The sequence below is a fragment of the Ammospiza nelsoni genome, chromosome 1, assembly GCF_027579445.1.
Source record: "Ammospiza nelsoni isolate bAmmNel1 chromosome 1, bAmmNel1.pri, whole genome shotgun sequence".
In the NCBI taxonomy this organism is placed as follows: Eukaryota; Metazoa; Chordata; class Aves; order Passeriformes; family Passerellidae; genus Ammospiza; species Ammospiza nelsoni.
The window spans coordinates 33,368,042-33,386,294 of record NC_080633.1 but is presented as its reverse complement, the minus strand read 5'-3'; the positions used below and the strand labels follow the sequence as shown (position 1 = coordinate 33,386,294).

The 18,253-nt window shown below is 38.9% G+C and overlaps 1 protein-coding gene across 1 annotated transcript in view; it reads left to right on the top strand.

The window, feature by feature from the left end:
• The window catches only part of OSBPL3 (oxysterol binding protein like 3), an 86,422-nt gene that overhangs the window by 12,005 nt on the left and 56,164 nt on the right, over positions 1–18,253 (top strand). Inside the window, exon 2 of the mRNA XM_059476546.1 lies at positions 7,363–7,482. The gene's annotated coding sequence lies outside the window, so the exon portion shown is untranslated. The remainder of the gene's footprint in view (positions 1–7,362; positions 7,483–18,253) is intronic.

Below are 18,253 nucleotides of genomic sequence, written 5' to 3'. Positions count from 1 at the left end.
ACACAAAAGCTTGAGAATACATCAAAGTTTTATTTGCAACTCTATGTGCAATCTTCCATTTTTTTTTTTTTTTTGCAGAAATCTGCAGTGGTTTCATCTATTTTTCTTCACACATGCTCAAGAAGATGTTACTTTTAATTTCATGCTGGTTTTTGTAGTTTCCAGGTCTGTTTCATAGTCAACATCCTATATTTCTTTCTTTACTCAGAAATTTTCACTTCCAGGTTACTACTTCTCATAGTTGCTATGAGGTATTGAAGAATTTAGTTTCTAATATCTTTTAAATCAGAATTTTTTTAAGCTGGAACTTTATTCCTGTACTTTAACATCTGAAGTGCAACTTCTTCAATCAACTTGTTCTCTGTCTTTTGGGAGCTGTGGTGAAGTGCTTATCTAGTTGGGGCTGCTGCATCCCATGAGGCATTTCCAGATTTGTTTATGCACATTTAATGAAGCAGCAACTCAGCATTTTCAGTTTAGAGTCTGAACTCCTCAATCTACATGACAACTTTAAACTTCATGTGAGTCATAAGTTAATCTCTTCTAATGCCCAACTCACTGGGATATTTTTCATTCTAATAAAATAAAGTCTGTAGCAATGCTGGTTTCTTTGAATCTACTGCAGACTCTGAGCAAGGCTGTCCTTTTTAAGTGTGCTTGGTTTTGGTGTTTTTTTGGTTTTTTTTTTGTTTTTTGTTTTTTTTGTTGTTTTTTTTTTGTTTGTTTGTTTTACTCAGTTGTATTCTGTAAGTTCTCTTGCAATGGTGTGTTTGGGGTGTTTTTGGTTTTTTTAATCTATCACAATATTAAGTGGTGTATATTTAAACACACCCTGCCTCTATGGGCTTTTTTTGAATAGCATGTGCATTTCATTATGTCTTAGCCACTAAGATGCTGTTGTCCCTATGATATTTAATCTTGTATTTAATTCAGGTGCATTAGTTTTGTAGAGGAGGCCTCTTTTTTTGTAAGTACACAAATGCTTTAGAATGTTTTATCTCGTCATGCCTGTTTACCCGGGCAGACTGCGTTTCTGCCTGAACCCTGTTCTAATCTGTGCTAGGACTTTCAGCCCTTTATCAAAACATCAGAGATAAGAGTCCTTCTTGGTCACATTCTCATTTTCCTTTACTTGTGCCTTGAGGTTGGATGTGAGGTTGTGTGGGTGCCCAACGACTCTCACTGCTCACTTTCATCTGTAATTCCCTCCCTGGGTGTGTCACCTTCATGGTCAGTGTCCTTGTCTCGTAACTGAGAGTCCTTGAGCAGGAGAGTCCTGCTGAGTGACTCTGAAATGCTGTCATGTTTCACCCATCTTTCTCTCTGCTCATTATTTTAATGCCTTTTTATCAAGTCACTTGAGATGTAGCTGGATCAATTGTTTGAAGTCTTGCCATATAAATAATCTCTAGAGTCTGTCCCCCCCTCCTTAAGTAACCTTGTACACTCAGATAGAATATAGCTTTGAATCAGCAGGGAAATACTCAAAGAGCAAGAGAGGAGGAGAAAGCCAATACATGTGAAACTGTTCACTTAAATGTGGCTTTTTTATATTTTATAAACATTAGAAGTGCCTCATGTTGCATTTAAGTGAGTATAAATAATTAACTGAAAATTATTATATGTAATTTTCTTTCAGTCACAAGTACAGTAGTAGATGTTGCCCAGGTTGCTATTGCTACAGCTAAGGCAAATTTGCAGGTCATCAGATGCAGAGGAAAACATCTGGTAAATAAATAGATTCTGGAATTTGTCGACATCTGGACTGGTCACATCTGTTTGATTTTTTTTTTTTCTTCCTTTTTTGTTCAGGAAAATGTCTCTGAATAAACTTACTGTGATTAGGTTGAAGCTTCTGCAGGATGGTATTTATTTATGCTGGTGGATGCCATATATTTACTCTGATGGATCTTCGTGTTTTAACATAATTGCTTTTGAATTAATGCTTTCATGACAATTTTGGGAATATTTAGGCCACAACTGTCCTGACCTGAAGCTGATAATGCCTTTTTTTTTTTTTTTTTTGTGGCTTTTTTTATATACATGTGACTCTTAGGAGGGGAAGGAGTTACACTGTACACGTTCCAATTTTGGAGAGGAGAGCAAAATCTCTTCAGTATTACGGATGATGAGAAAACAAATTACCTTTTTGTGGTATCTTTTCTCTCCTGCTAATCCCCAGATCCAGATTTAGAGGCACTGTGTGTCTGTGCACCGTCGCTGCGTGCTTCCTTTCCGCTCTGATGCTGCAGTTGCCTTGGCTGATCTCCTCTGTTCCTCCCTCCCTTCTCTTGTGTGGGTTTGTCGCTTTTTTTCTTCAGAGGCAGCATGTGGTGTGTCCCTGCTCTCTGCACCTCACATGGTGGTTTCAGAAGTGGTGGTTTTGGGACCTGTGCACCCTGGCTGTCAGGCTGCCTGCCCTGCCCCTGCCTGGTTGGCGCTGCCTGGGAGCGGAATGGCTCAGCTCGGACGGGCCCCATGGAGTTCTGGGGCACTGAGCTCTGATCCATGGCAGCTAACACAGAGCTGCTCTAGGACTATATTTATCCACAGTACAGGCATGATGTTTTGTACACTTTGGGATTTTTCAACCTTCATTTGTTCCAAATAGTCTGTTGTGATCAGCAGAGTTTTAAAATAAAAACGTATTCTGTCAGAGTAGCTAGATCTAGTATACAAAGTATCCTCCAGTACTCATCCTTATTTTTGGTGCTATTTATCCAAACTTTGATTTGTTACTTCAGGAGGAAGAATCTTAATGGGAATGAGTGCCATGATTCTGTTGGCAAATGAAGTCTGTGCCTGCGCTGACAGTAGGGAGCCTTTCTGTTCTGGGGCAGCTCAGCTAGCAGCAGAGCACACATTTCCCAGTGCAGAATGGCAACATGACAGGAGACTTGCTTTAAAACCTCTCCTAAACAGCAAACAGACATAGTTCCTTTAACCTGTTCTATTCAGCCTGGTCTGCACCTCACAAATGGTAGGTCAGAGGGCAGAAAAATCAGTCGCATTCTACCTTTGGTCTTGTTCAGTGTTGTAGGTACTTCTTGGCAGCCCTCCAGGCAGTGTCTCTAAAGTGCTTGCACAGCTCTAACACAGCCAGTCTTGGAGTTTTACAGCTCAAGTGAAGCGCCAGGTAATGTGGCATTTGGTGATTCATATGGTCTGGTAAATACTTTATTTTCCATAAGTAGCATTATTCTTCTTTTCCCCACTCAGTAAAGGAGAGAGGGATGGATGAAACCAGGGAGAAAATAGTAAGATGGTCAGATGACAGTTTGGGGGAGAGAGAACAAAGTTTGGAGTTCTGGCCTGAGGGAAAGTGGGAAGACTTGTCATTGCAGCAGTGGTTACTTTTAATTTAACTCCATGGATTGTGGAAAAACTGTGAGCACTTTAATTACATAATGACCTTTAAAATGAAGGTGAACAGAAATGCTGAATTCAGAGAACACATTTCTAAGCTGTCAGCCAAATTTTCTGAGTGAAACCCGTTATCAGCACAGAGAGGAAAATGAAGCTTGCTATATGAGTCTTTTCGTTACATTTTTTGAGATCTTTATTGGGTATTAGAAGGCAGAGGACAGAATTTGATTCATGCCTTTATCAGAGTGCTGCAGTCTCAGCTGTTCCAGCAGATTTTGGAGCCTCTCATGCAAGCTGTGCCCATCCAGTGGCTGCAGGGAAGGGGCAGGCTGTGGGTGAGTGTGTAGCCTTGCTCCTCTTCCTGCCCCATGGTGCCAGCGAGGTGGCACAGGAAGAAGTGTGTGGGCACCACAAAAGCTTGCTGGCAAAGACACATCTTTGACTGGAAACACAGGGCAAGCAAGATCTACAGTCTGCTAACAAAGCAGCAAAATGGCTTAGTTTAAAAAGGTATGCATGCTTCCATCACCTGCTGTAAGTGGAAGCAGAGTGGTGGAGCAGGGAAACATTTGGTCTCTGGAAAAGCAGGAGTTCTGAATGAGTGTTGGAGACTAATGTAATCATCCAAATGGTTTGCTTCCTGCCTCGCTGTGCTAGCATGCCACTCTGCATGCCTGGCTGCTTTTTCTAACAAGAAGGTTTTTCCCTCCTTGAAAGACAGAAAAGCTGAGGGGGAGCTATTAAATTCTGAAAGCTATATTTAGCTGGGAGCAATTAAAGCTAGCACTGTATAATGATACTTGAGATTAGCTTATCCATCAGGCAAACAGTAAGATTTTAATGTTTGGTTTCAGTCAGACTTGGCTTTACTGTTAACTTCTGCTTACATTCATGAAATTACACATTTTAGAAGGTGTGTCTGGTGCAGGTTGTTCTGGAGAAGTTATTTGCTTGCTTACCGTTCCCACTTTGTTCCTACTTCCATTTTCAGTGTAAACCCTGTAGTCCCATGTTGCTTTTGAAAGAGAGAGTTCTGCTCTACCCTCCAGTCAGCAGATGCCTGGTTTGTTCTTTTCATCATCTTTATGCTTGCAGCATGTTGGTGCAGTGAAATGACTCTGCAAACACTATGGCTAAAAATTTGGCTTTTTCCTTCTTCAGTTATTAATGGAATTAATTTTCTACTCTAATTCCTGTCTGTAGTGGTGTTGCTACTGGCTTTAGTAGAACATGCTGAGGGCATAAATGGCTAACTTTGAGAAGGGAGGGAACTGGCTGGTTCCTCCCCAAGAGCCCAGTTCTGCTTGATGCAGGCTTACACCAAATTGCAGTCTATTGCCAGACTGAGTCTTTGTTACACTCCTGGTAGGCTCTTCTGGAAACTGTTAGAAATATTAGTCCTTCCTTAGGACTAATACAGTACAAACCAGCTTAATTAATTGCTGTAGATTTGTTAAAAGGTCACTTATTGCATGTTCATTCTTTTTTTTTCTCTTGGGTACGAAATAATTAATTTTCTCCATTCTGCATTAAATGAACATCCCTCTGTGATGCTCACATGATCTATGGCCATCCACTGCCAGACCTGTTTATTGCTTAGTTTGTTTTTCTATTCCAGTGCATCAGGCTCGAGAGTTTTTCTGGTTTAATGTTCTTGAGTATGTCTGTACAACTATGGGTTACTTTTTTATTACACAGGCGCAGAAAAAGTTAAAAATCAATCAACAGTGCTGTTAAGCTAATCTTGATTTACCAGTTGGTTTTAGAATTTGTGTACCTGTGTTGCAAAATATTCAGAAACAAAATCATAGGTGTGCTTCTTTATGCTCACTGATCAGAAGAGATCTCTTGAGTGCAGTGGTTTGGGGACCAAGGGGGAACATGGAGCCTTTTTTGGACCAGCAAACTGTTGGGGAAATTTCATTTTGGAAGGAGGAAAACTCGATGTCTGTGCAAAAATGGGGAAGGACTGTGGAATGGCAAAGGCATCACTTGGCTTTATGGGGTGCCTAAGTGGTTGATACCTTGGCTTCCTGAGCTGCTGATGGCCTAAGGTGCCCAGTGAAGGATGCTTAGACTGTCTCCTTATGTCTGTCATTTTCCTTTAGGGTCCTTCTAGGGTCCCTCTTACTTCAATACGATATGTGATATACTCCTAGTAACTAACGTAGTTCTTTGTAACCTGTATCAGATAATTTTTTTCACTGTTTTTCTTACAGTGTTCATGCAAACAGCACAGAGAATTCAAGGCACAAATTTTTCAGATCTAGCTTGTTGGGTTGTTTTTTTTTGAAGGCTTTTTGTAAGGTTATTCTGTTGCCTTAGCCATGAGAAGTTTTTAATATATGATTACTTGGAAGTTTTGAATGTAGAACAGCTTAATTTTTGAGTTACTGGGAAAAATGCCAGCCATAGATTTGGGAAAGTCTGAGTAATATAATCATAAAGCTGGTTCATCACTCAAATATGTTGTTATTTCAGCTGCCTCTGCCCACTGCATGTTCCTACAGGCTAAAAATGTCAATAGGCTCTTATATTAATAGCTATTTTAGGACTCTAATCTTAAAAAGCAGTACAATGAAAGAACCTTAGATTAATCAAAAATATCAAAGTTGACACATCAAGTGTTCTTTCTTACTCTAGTTTAAAAAACTTCCACCCTTAATACTTAGATGATTAAAAATACACAAGTTCATGTGTTGACTTATCCTAAAATTAAATCACAGATTTTTAAGCTACAAACCAGATGGGAACAGTGGCATTTTTAGGAATCGATATAGAAGAAGCAAGAAATTGAGTGTAAAATGTGAAATTAGGAGATATTAAATGTAGACAGATGATAGGAGAAGGCAAAAGTATAGCTCAACACTCTGAGTCGAAAACAGGGAAAAGAAATTCCTTTTTCCTTGGAAAATATGCGAAGACTGTAAGAATAATATTAAATAAGGGCAGTAATGTCAATTCAAGAAATGCAGAAGAATTTAATTTCATTACTGAATTAAAGCTGTAGTCTATGACAGCATGTAGAAGTAATAGCTAAGAAAAAGTTAAATGGTAACAGTAACTGAAATTCAAAACTGTTATCACAAGTAATTTGAAGAATTCTCTTTTTCTCAATTTTGGAAAAAGATCAGGAAAGCCTCAGCCTCAGAGAAAGCTTAACAGTGTGCTTGTTTTTATAAACAGTATGTGGTAGTCAGACACTGGTTTGTCTGGGGCTGATTGATTGCAGACTTTTGGAAAATTTATCATCCAGCTGATATGGGAACTGACTCGGGGCAATAGAAATTCAAATCTAATAATTGGAATGAAGAACCATGCAGACCATGAAAATAAAGGCAGACTAAACCATTGTTCCTTTTTAGCTGAAATGAAGCACGCTAAACTTTATCATAATGTCTTTTTGGTAGTGTTCATGTTGTACAGAAAAGTCTTGCAGGCTGCTAAAACTGTAAAATTGGATGGTCCTCAAAAAAAGTGCATTTGACTAAACATCAAAGCCCTGTGTTAGCTGCTTCAAAGCAATGGCTGAGTAATGTTACAAGTTTGTAAAGAGTAGTACCCCGGCATCTATTTCTATTCAGGATTCTTCTTTCTCATTTTAGTGCTGACAAGGTGTTTGGGTGGGTTCCCCACAGCCTCAGGAGTGTTACACACTTGTGCAGAGTTCTGCATCTTTGGAGAAAGGAGGGTTTCTGTTACAAAATGCATTGTTCTCATACTGTATTAGTAGACTAAACACAACTTGCTTAATTATATGCAAGAATGTGGGTAACCTTAATTTTTAATGCATATTTTCCAGGGAAAAAACGTCACCTGTAGATGCTGTAATTTAGGGAAATGTTTTGGGAGGGGAGAATACACAAAAATCAAGGCAGAAAAATTTTCAGCTATTCATATATGCTACTTGTTACTTCCCTTGTGCTTCTCAGGTATGAAAGGACAATGCAGCGGGACGTTTTATTTCTCATCTGATTTTTTTGGTTTGTTTTTCAGATCCAACACAAGACTCATGTGAGCTTGCCACATCTTGCCTAATGGAATAGCTCATCCTTTCACTTCTGTGAGAGAAGAGATTTGGATTCTTCCTGGTGGCAGTGATCATACCCAGTCACTGTAAGTCAGCCATCCTTCTCTCACAGCTGTGTTGCCCTCCTTCTGGGAAAGAAGAGGTTAAATTGCTGTGGAGCCTGTTCTAGCCTAGAGAGAGCATGATCAAAGAAGCAGTCTAAGAAGCTTCCTGGTATGAAGAATCACTCAGTCAGTGGAGAATGGGAGGGGTCTGCAGTGTAGCTGAGAAGGGGCAGCAGTTCATCCCCTTTTGGGGTAAGACGTGGTGCTTAATTAAATGTCTAGAGAAGAAAGTTGCTAGAAGAAAGTAACAAAGAAATAGAATAGGTAAACCTGAAGTTGTGCTAATGTAACCTTTTATTCTGCTTAGACAAGAGTAATTGTTCAAAAATACCTCAAAGCTGTGTTACTTTTGAGGGAAATGGGGAAAAAAATACCATTTGTTGGGTTGTACTGTGTTTGGGCTCCCTTCAGTCCAAGGCTTTGGGGTTTTCACTGATCACCCACTGAGTCAGGAAGGGGGACTCTCACCCATTGCAGCACTGGACTGTGTGGTTTGTGGCTCATTCTGAAATGCTTTCTTAGACTGCAGCCAAATATAGGACTTGGGCAAGGTTGAGATTATGTTATCAGTGACATTGAAAAACTTCCTGTACTGCTGGTGGGATTTTTTGCCTGAGTGTTCACTAATTGTGAGATTTAGCACTGGGAGAAAACTCTGTCCTGAGTCATAATTCCATGGCACTTGTGGCATTTTATCTTCTCTAATAGTATGTAAATGTAGTCACAATGCATTCTGAATACTTAATTTCTCTCTTGGTGTAGGAACGTTGATAATGTATTTGAACTTTCTGGCTAGCTGCTTGGGCTGCATTTCAACTTTTAATGTTTGTATTTGTGCATGTGTTTATAAATATATCTATTCTTGTCCTTTTAAACCTGTAGGGACTAGATTAGTATTTTAGAGCACATAAGCTGGTTAGGATGTTTTAGGCCTTATGTGCATGTAATTTACATATTTTATTGCAGTTTTGGAAGGCTGGGTGTTCTGAACTTTGCAGTTCTTATAGTCCTGTGTATAAATTGATGTTTTTAAAGTCAGTCTTGATAGACTTACGTGGATCTCATACTTGTAGACCAGAATAGAGCACTGCTGTTTGCACTAATTTCTTACTGCATTTGCACCTGTGTTTGTGTAGGCTTAATCACTGTTTAAAGTTGGTGAATTTTTAGGCAGAATTTCTGTTTCTCTTGTGAGCATGGAAAAGGTATCACTGGCTCTGTGGTGCCCAGGAGGAACTTGGTTTCCTCTGGAAAGCTGGAGAGGAGTCATGAGAACTGAAGTACGGAGCAGGCACAAGGACTGAATCTTTGCTGGATCTGACTGCTGTAAAGCACATTAAAAACCACATATGTTTTCAGCTTCTCTAAATTAGAAGCTGTAAAGGTGTCAGTGGAGGAGAGCAAGGAGTGGAAAATACTTTCACTTGGTTGTTTCTGTTGGTAGGTACTGCCATGCTGCTCCAATGGGAGGTGCCCAGTTGCATAGGATCCTTTTACCTGTGAAGATAGTGGAGTTTATCAACACTATTATAAAACAGCTCACTGATAAAGTTGGGAAGTTTTATGTTTAAGTAGCAAGCCAAAGATTTTTTTATTGCCTAATGACTTTCAAAACATTTCTGTACCAGGCAGAAATGAACACAGACCTGCCCCACCCCAGTGTGCAACACGTGGCAATTTTATTTACAGAGGGGGTTCCTGTGGAACATATAGGCTTGTGAATTCACATGGAGTCATGCAGGAAACCTGTGAAAAACTCTGGTCAAGACCTTATCTGCTTGTCCTAATCTTTCCAGTGTTCCCCATTGAAAGGCAACTTGGATAGCAAGGGTGGTAGATTTACAGGGATACAGAACTGACAGCATTTGAACAGTTGCAAAAAGGGAATTTTTCATTGCTCCTCTAACACTGGCAGCAGAATACTGAAATGAGAATTAGGATTTACTTTAACTATAATACTTCCATTTCCATACTGATGCAGTGCAATCCTGTCGGTGTATGTTCTTGGAATGCATTAACACTTTTGTAACACCCTGTTTTTTGAGATACATTAAATCTCACATTGACACATGGAATAATTTCACTAAATAGCTCTGTGTCTTTTGAAAAAGGAAAGAAACAGTAGCTGGTGCTCAAAGTGAATTCACCTTTAAGGGGCTATTTAAATTCATTTTTACAAGCTTGAAAATTGAATCCATGGCTGTTACAGAAGCAACTTCCATGTCATTGCGCCCTTAGAGGAATTCTTTACTGCTCTCCCAAATATAGGAAAATATAGTGAAAGAATGATCCCCAGTCCACATAATTTTTTTAAAGAAACTTAATAGAAACCTTGTGTATTCTGGTCTTTGTTGGTATCTTCTGTTAGTTTTGCCAACCTAAAGTTCCAGCCTGAGTTCTTTCGTACAAATATTATGTACCTCGACTATTTGGTTTTATCTCACTTGTGAAAGGTATTTAATTTTACTTTTTAAGCTGAATATCAGCAGCTCAATGCTGTCTGCTGCTCTTTACTAATAGCGTTATATGAAAAACTCTTCATACAGAACAAAATTCTCTGTTAAAATACATCATTTAATACTTCCTCTGAAGGAAAAAGAGGCCAAATCATAGCACGCATATGCTTGTAAATGCAAAAATAATATATGTACAATCCTAGTTTTTGTGTACAAGCTCAGAACTATAAATTTAAGCCACTTCTCTCAGATGTGTTTCTTTTGGAATTAGCTATGAATATTTGTACTAACTTGTCCAGTGAATAGTAGCATAGGTAAACCCCCTGCAAAAAAAAGTGCAGGGAAGAAAGACTCTTTGTTAACTTCTTGTTTCACTAGTGGCTATTGAAACAAATCAGTTTTGTTATTTTTTTAAGACTAAAACAAACTGTTACAGCTGAGTATAATGGATTGCATCTTTGATTGGGGGAAGTGAATAAGCAGGTTACTTACCTCATGAAAGCATAATTTGTATATTTTAGTTTTATTCATAGATACTTTGGTCTAAAACAGAAAACACCTGTTTAGACAGAGGAACTGTTTGAAGCAAGCAGACTGATGATTTTATACAATCTCAGAATAAAGTCATTTTTAAAGACTTGTTTCAGTAGAAAATAAGTGTGAAATTACAAAAAGGTGAATGAAATATACATCACAATTTCATTAAGACAGTAGGATATTATTTATCATTTAAATGCATCTTTTAGGGAAAATTGTTGCTTGTGCCAAACGTGTCAAGCTGATGTTTGGCTTGAGGTGGTGTGACAAGCTTGGTGGTGCCAAGGTGACAGACCATTCTCCCTGGATTAAGGGCACACTATGCCACACACATGCAAATTCAGGTCTTTTTAATAGTTACTGTTTCCTGCTTTGGCAGAGACCATGAACTTTAGGTGCTTGAAGCAGCTAATTAGCATAGCCAAAAGTAACTTAGGAGATCATGAGTCTTGTCTCCTGTTATGGAAACTTTTGATTCCTCAAGCTTAAATGCAGAGAAAAGTAGCAACTGCTGTGTGTCTGGTTGTTCCAGAGACAATCAGCTGGGTCACCCTTCCCATTTCAGCAGTGGGAACAAGTTGCCTTCTTACTGACATTACAGTGAGGATTTTATGAAGTGAGATTCTGCATTTTGCTTACAGAAAGTGATACAGATAGTCCCTATTCCTGCACCAGTGAAAATGTTTGCATCACACCCTCACTGAGCAGAAGCATGCACTTTTCATGAACTCAATCCTCTGATGTACAGAATTTTTTGCTTGGAAAAGCCAAAAGAACTTGCATCTTCTTTTAAGAGTAGCTCTAAGAGATCATCTCTGTCTTTTAGTATATGCTTGAACATGTACTTCTGCCAGGCTTATCTTTTTTTTTTAAAAAGATTTTTCCTGTCTTTGCTTATGTAGACCCTGGTAATTTATTTGTCCACCAGCTGAAGAATAAAATAAAGAAATAATAGTAAAGAAATAATAGAAATGATGCCACAGATACATCAGAAGATTTGTCATGTTTCAAAGGTGGCCTTGGAAATTAATTATGACCAACAGCTGTATAGCTATGTAGCTTCAGGGCTCTTGTGTGCAAAAGAAATGCAGGAGGATGGAAGAGAAGGTTCCAGTGCTTGGTGGGCTCCTCTAGTGTGGTAATGAGGATGTGAGACTGAATCCCCAATGCTGCCATGTGTAACAGTGAATGAGGGATGGCTTTGGCCTCTTAGTCACTGCTGCTTATTCACTGATTCCTAGTTTATGTGCCTTATACTCACATTTGCTTCAGGGAAAAGGTCATATTCTTGTTTAGTTCATAAGTCAGGTTCTCATAGCACCAGGTACTTGAAGACAAAATGAAAATTAAATTGTTACCTTAGGTAGGAAAAGGCTTCCTGCTAAGCAGAAAAATATGATTATTGAAGTAGTCACTTCTCAAGGAGAAATAAAGATTAAAGGCTGAGTAAAATGTTAACAGTATAATTTTTTTTGAGCTACATGTATAAAGCTGAGTGGCTTTTTCGGTTTCCATCAGTGGGCTTCTCTTACATTAATGTGTTTAAATTTTATCCCTGTGTGCTTTCCCAAGAATCGTAGATTTTTTTGTTGCACTTCTTATCAAACCATATAAGAGGGATGAAAAATGGTCAAACCTGGTGAAGTATAAGTATCAATAGTGATGAATAAACAGAGATTTTTTATGCAATGTAAAATCTGCAGTATTTAATGAGTTTCTTTAACTTACCCAACTTTATGCATCTCACAAAATGTCTGTTGTGGAGACATGTGCATAGCAAGAGCTTTTCAGAATAGAAGTACATTCTCACATCAGCTTATGTTTCAGGAGCATTAACATTCTGAGAGAAATCCAGGAAAGGTGTTACCTGATAGGGAGTAAAACACACTGTCTGGTAACTTGGAGACACAAGAGTGAGCATCAGAGTAAGGATGGAAATAAATTGATGATAAAATGATGGTGATAAAATAAAATGATGAAAAGGCTTTAAGAAGCTCTCAGTGCAGCAGCATGTTTTACTGTGACTTTCACTGCTTTTACCTTCAGAAAAGTACAGGTGACTTCTCTGTCTTCAGATCTGGAGGAGACCTTGGCTCTGCTGCTGTATTTTTGAAGGTTGGCAAGTTATTAAAGAAAGGAAAAGATTTTGATCTAAGACCAGATTTCATATGATGCTTTACTTTGAAAAGTAACAAAAATTTTCTTTTTTTTCCCATTAAGTTCTGCCCGTGGTGTGTTTGTACCCTGGAGTTTTTTACTTCCAGTGCTTAAATATCTGAACAATTTGATGACTGTCCACAGGTGTGCTTGAACTTACTTCAAGATGTATTTTATTTTAAACAGCAGGAATTATGCTTTCAGAAAAATCAAAGATACTCAAGTTATTATTCTACTATAGAAGTCTAATAATAAAGGATTAATCAAAATGTTGACACTAATCTTTCTGTAGCACAGCATTTGTTTGGAACTTCTGACAAGCTGTCAAATGCTCCAAAAAGAAATAATTTTAATTATTGGGGGCACTTACATTAGCTAAAAGGCAGAAACTCTCAGCTGCTTGAATGGTCCAGAGGTAGCAATACTCACTGTGGTGACAGAAAAAAAGCTGTGTGTTTCTGGCTGAGGGACACCAATGGAATTTGGTGTTGGTGATGGCAAGGTGGACTGGAGAATGGCCCTGTCCCTTTGTGTGTGATTTTTTTTTTTTTTAATGCCAACTTTTACTGGGCATTTTTTTGCTTCTAAAGATTTCAACTGTTAATGTTGTTTCTAACACATTGTAATGAAACCTGCTTGTTTGTTTTTTTTTTTTTTTTTTTTGCCAGCACTGGACAAGATCATAGTAACAGGTGGTTAGCAAAGTAAAATGTACTCTAAGAAAAGCTGGTTTATAGTTTTACCCTTAATACCATTCAGCATCTGGCCAGCAGCTTTTGAGGGAAAACCTTTTTTTTTCAGGAGAAATAGGAAAAGCATTCATTGTTTAGTTCAAGCTTTGGGACTCTGAAGGAAATTGGATTTTCCACTCTATGGAGTGAGACAGGCTGTAAAATCTAGAACTTAAAAGTTCAATGGATTTTGATTTGTCATGAGGGTAGTATAAAATAAACATTTTCTATGCCTGTAATTGGCTGTTTGTTTTATCTTACACAAATTATAGTTTATACTTCACCTTTAACATTTTTACATGTGGTTTATGTTTTGAGCTAGAATTGTTGGGTTTTTGTTTGCTGGGTTGCCTTTTTTTCCTCTTTTTGTTGTTTTGTGGGGTTTTTTTGGTTCCATATAGCTATTGAGGAAATCTAAAAGAAGGCACTAATTAAGAGGTGGCGCTGGCAAAGTGACAGCTGGTAAAGGCATGATTCAGCATCTCCTGCTACAACTAGCTTCCCCTGCAAGTTGTGGAGTCTCAATCTATTCTTTCTTTGCAAAATCCTTGGTGAAGTGCAGGTAACCAGGGTGCAGGGGCTGCCACAATGGCTGTGTGGTGGGTTGGCAGCACCTAAGCCACCCTGTCACTCCCCTCGGCTGGATGGGACAGAGAAAATGGAGTGGAAGGCTCATGGGTCAAGGTAAGGACACACAGAGATCACTCAGCAATTGCTGTCAGGGGCGAAACCGAGGGAAAGGAATGTAATTGAATGCCTGTCAAATATGGGGTCATGAGAAATAAACCCAAATCTTAAAACACCTTCCCTTCAGCTCTCCCTTCTTTCTGGGCTCAACCTCCAAATCCTCTCCTAGTGAGCAGGGAGTGGGGAATGAGGGCTGTAGTCACATCATCACACGTTGTCTCTGCTGCTCTTTTCTCCTCAGGGGAAGGACTCCTGACTCTCTTGCCCTGCTCCAGGATGGGGTCCCTCCCATGGGAGACACTCCTCCAGGAGTTGCTCCTTTCCATGCACTGCCGCTCCAGCGTGCAGAGCCACAGAACTTGTGCTGTACTTCTGAAATGGGATTGTGGCTTTAGGCTGGAGGCCCTTTTAGCAGTACCCTGTAAGAAATGAGGAACCACTAATGCAATCTTTGCCTCGGTGGCTGGCTCTGTGTGGGATGCTCCAACTGTGCTCTACAGGCTATTCACTGCAGACTTGGACTCAGTGATCCTTGTGGGTCCCTTCCAACTCAGAGTATTCTGTGATTCAATTGTCACTTGTGGGAAGATAAATTCATGGGTTTTTTTCACTTACATAACCATGCATCACATTTCATTTAACTTATAGCCCAGAAATGTGACTGTAATGCACTCGATATGATGTGTGCATTTAAAACACAAAGGCACTGTCATAGAGAAAATAAATGTGCATATTAAGACTTGATTAAAAAAGGGATCATTAACACTTGAACAAGGTGCTAGTATACTTCAGATGCATATATAGAAAACATGAGTATCAATATGCAATATACCAATATATCACTATACCTATACATAGGTATACCTATGCATAGGTCTTGGAAATGAAACAGTTTTATCATCACCAAGAATTATGGGGTTTGCCATGGCAAGTGCAGCAGAAGTTCTTAGCCTGATGGATGGAACAGAGCTGGTGAAGGTGTATTTGGAAGAGAGGAAGGCTGCAGTCCCCCTGAGTGCCCACTTAGGCAGATGGCAGGCTGACTGACCTGGGTACAGGGGCCAGCTCAGAAGGCCCAGCCATGCAGGTGCTGAGGGAAATGTCCAGATCTGAGTCTCTGCAGTGAGTCAGGGCTTAGGGGCTTCTGCCTTTGCTTCCAATTGTGCTGCCATCAGTCTGGTGTAATCTAATAGGCAGGGACCTTTAATTGCCTTTTGGCCTTGTGGCATCAAGCTGCTACTGCCACAAATGACAATTAGGAAAATTCCTCTCATTAGACAGCAGTGAACAAGGGTTAACATGATAGGAAGATGTATTTTCCTTTATAAAGGATATTTTATTGCTATCACAAAAGCATCCATATGACTGCATGTGTTTGAATTTCAGAGTGTTCTGAAATGATTGTGAAAACTGGCATTGTTGCTACTTATTTATTTAAGTTAGCAGTTGCAAAGAAGTTCTGGTTCAGTATGTTAAAAGGAAGATCAAATGGAAGACTGTTCTGTGGTTTTGGATAAATTGTGGCAACTCAGTTTGAATTGTTTGCTTTCACCTGATTTATTTAATTTGCTACCTGTGAAATACCCTGTTTCTTTCCATGGGCACATGAAGGCTCATTTTTGTTGTTGGAATAATGTCTCTCTGTTTGCTCAGCTGAAGAAAAATCAGGCCAGCAGCATCCCTGAAAGTGGTTCTGAATCTAAAAAACAGTGGTTGCTTATGTACAAAATGTTAATTGTCACTCTGCTCTCTTCAGACATAACTAATGTGTGACTTAATTTAGATATGTTAACCGAGAATCATTATGTTCACAGGGGAAGTAACGCATTTGTCACATGTATTTACTTTCTCATGCTTAATGCATGACATCCAACTTGACAATTCCTGCACTTGTTGGTGAGTTTAAGCTCCTTAGATTTACTGTGTAAGGTGGTTAAGCTGCTGGTTTTAACTTCCAAATGCCTAATGCTTTTTCCATGTCCTCACCTAGCTCCAGAAAAGTATCCCTGGCATGGGCAATGGGGCAGGGAGGAAGACAGAGAGAAATTGAGCTCTTCAGACTGGTAAAAGGAGATGTGAACTCTGAGCAATTCGTGAAGTCCCCAGGCAAAATTAATATAAAGTCAGATTCCTGTGCACAAGGCAGCAGCATTTATTGGAAGCTTTAAGTATTTTAAAGCACTGTATGCTGGATTTGTATGAACAATCTGTAAGAACAAATAACAGACTTGTCAAAATTAGTTGCTGAATGCCATGGGGAGCAGAAGCAAATTTACATTCCAACTTTGGGAATAATACTGAAATTTTGACTAGATTGGCAGTTGGTAATAGGTCAAAATTTGTATTTCTGGGAATGCTATCATTTATGTGAAAGAAAAATGTGAAGTGTGAAAGCTTTTCCTGCAGGTTTGGGTCTAAATGAACTTCACCTTAGGGTGGCTGTTTTAGGAAGCACGAAGATGCAATCAGCTTTCACTGGATGCTGTTCAGAGCCTGGCATGTGGCTACCATTTGTCCCATTTTCAAAATCCTTTTACAAAAACCTAATGTGCTGAAAGGAGAAAAACATAAGGAGAGGGATGAGAGCATTCTTCTCAGAATAATTCAGTAACTTTTTTGTACTTGACACAAATATAAATTATTTATATTTTTATGTATGCAGTTCAAAAATGAACTGTTGTGTGGCTCTAGTAGTATTTTAATTCAATTGGCCAAAATGACCACTTGGAATACAGCACCAGGTCCCCAAGAAATGCTTTATGTTGTACCTTTTAAAAGTGTGATACCCATTCAGCTTGGTAAGCAATCTATGCCCAAAATCATCTCTTGTGATGCTGGAGGGTGGCAGGAGATCCTGCTGGTTTTGTCACTGTTTTTCATGGTTAAATAGTGACTTGGAGCAGTCATCACCCTCACTGTGATCTGCCTAACTGGTATTGTAAAATCACTCTAGAGAACAATTTTTTGCTCTCTCACCCTGGGAGCCATATGGGAAGAGTTCCAACAACACCTCTTTTATTATTCCCACTGTTAGTGTGAGTGTCGTCCTCTGGAAGAGGATTACAATGAGGGATCTCATGGGGCTGGTGAGCAATCAGGTGAGTCAACAGGTTAGAGAAGAGCCTGAAATAGGAGCTGGGGCACTTCCAGCTCCCGTGGCCACCTTGTTTGTTTGCAGCTAGAACAGACAGTGGGTTGATTTTCTTATTTTTTGAGTACTGAAGAGAGGACTGTCAAACTTCACATGCTGATAATGTAGCTTCTCCAAATGTCATGCTTCCAGCTGCCATTGGCCATTCCCAGATTTATTTTTCATGGGATGTTGCATGTAAATCCTTGTTATTTTGGTGCAACAACACTAAAGATTTTTGGCTTTTTGGACATATTTTATTATGTGATCTCAAAAACAGTATAGCATGTTAGGAGAAATAATATGGTACATTTTTGTATGGAAATCTTAGGGGCTTTTTACTTAAATTACCATTCACTGTAAATTTTTTCACATTTCTCCTCCAGCTCCTCCTTTTCTACATATATTTAATTTTTTTACCTTTTCACAATTAAACAGGTAGAACAAAAGAATGAAAGTCAGTTCAATGGTTCTGGTTTAACTGCCTGTATTGCACAGGTGTATTTTTTTCTACAAGGCAGTGTGAGTTATGACAATGCTTTAATGTCTCCAAATGTCATGTTTTCCAGTCAAGGCTGGATGAAAACTTTCTGAATAGAGTTTCAATGCTGAACAGCCTTTGAGAAGACAATTTTATGTCACAAGTCAAATTTTATGTCCTGAGCGTTGTAAAGGTGTTTTCCTCCTTTATGCATTCTATATTTTATATTATTAGAAATATGTTCTTGAATAAGTATCTCAAAGCTTTAATGCTAAAAGTATTACTTGGTGGCAAAATGGTAAAAAAACATATTCAATGAAACATGAATATTAGTAAAAGTTAAGAGAAAAAAATGTAGGTCAGCATGGGTGAAGTAGGCGTGAGTGCCATCTGTTAGGAAAATAGCTTGCAGTATTATGTTTCCTGCAACTTCATATGTTGATATTTTAGTCATTTTAGACATTTTTATTAAAAACCCCGAACCTTTTAATGTCTTCCTCTAAGAAATTGCTTTGTTCTACTTTCCTTTTCAGAAATTCATCAAGAGAGTTACATGAAATAAGACTTGTTAAGT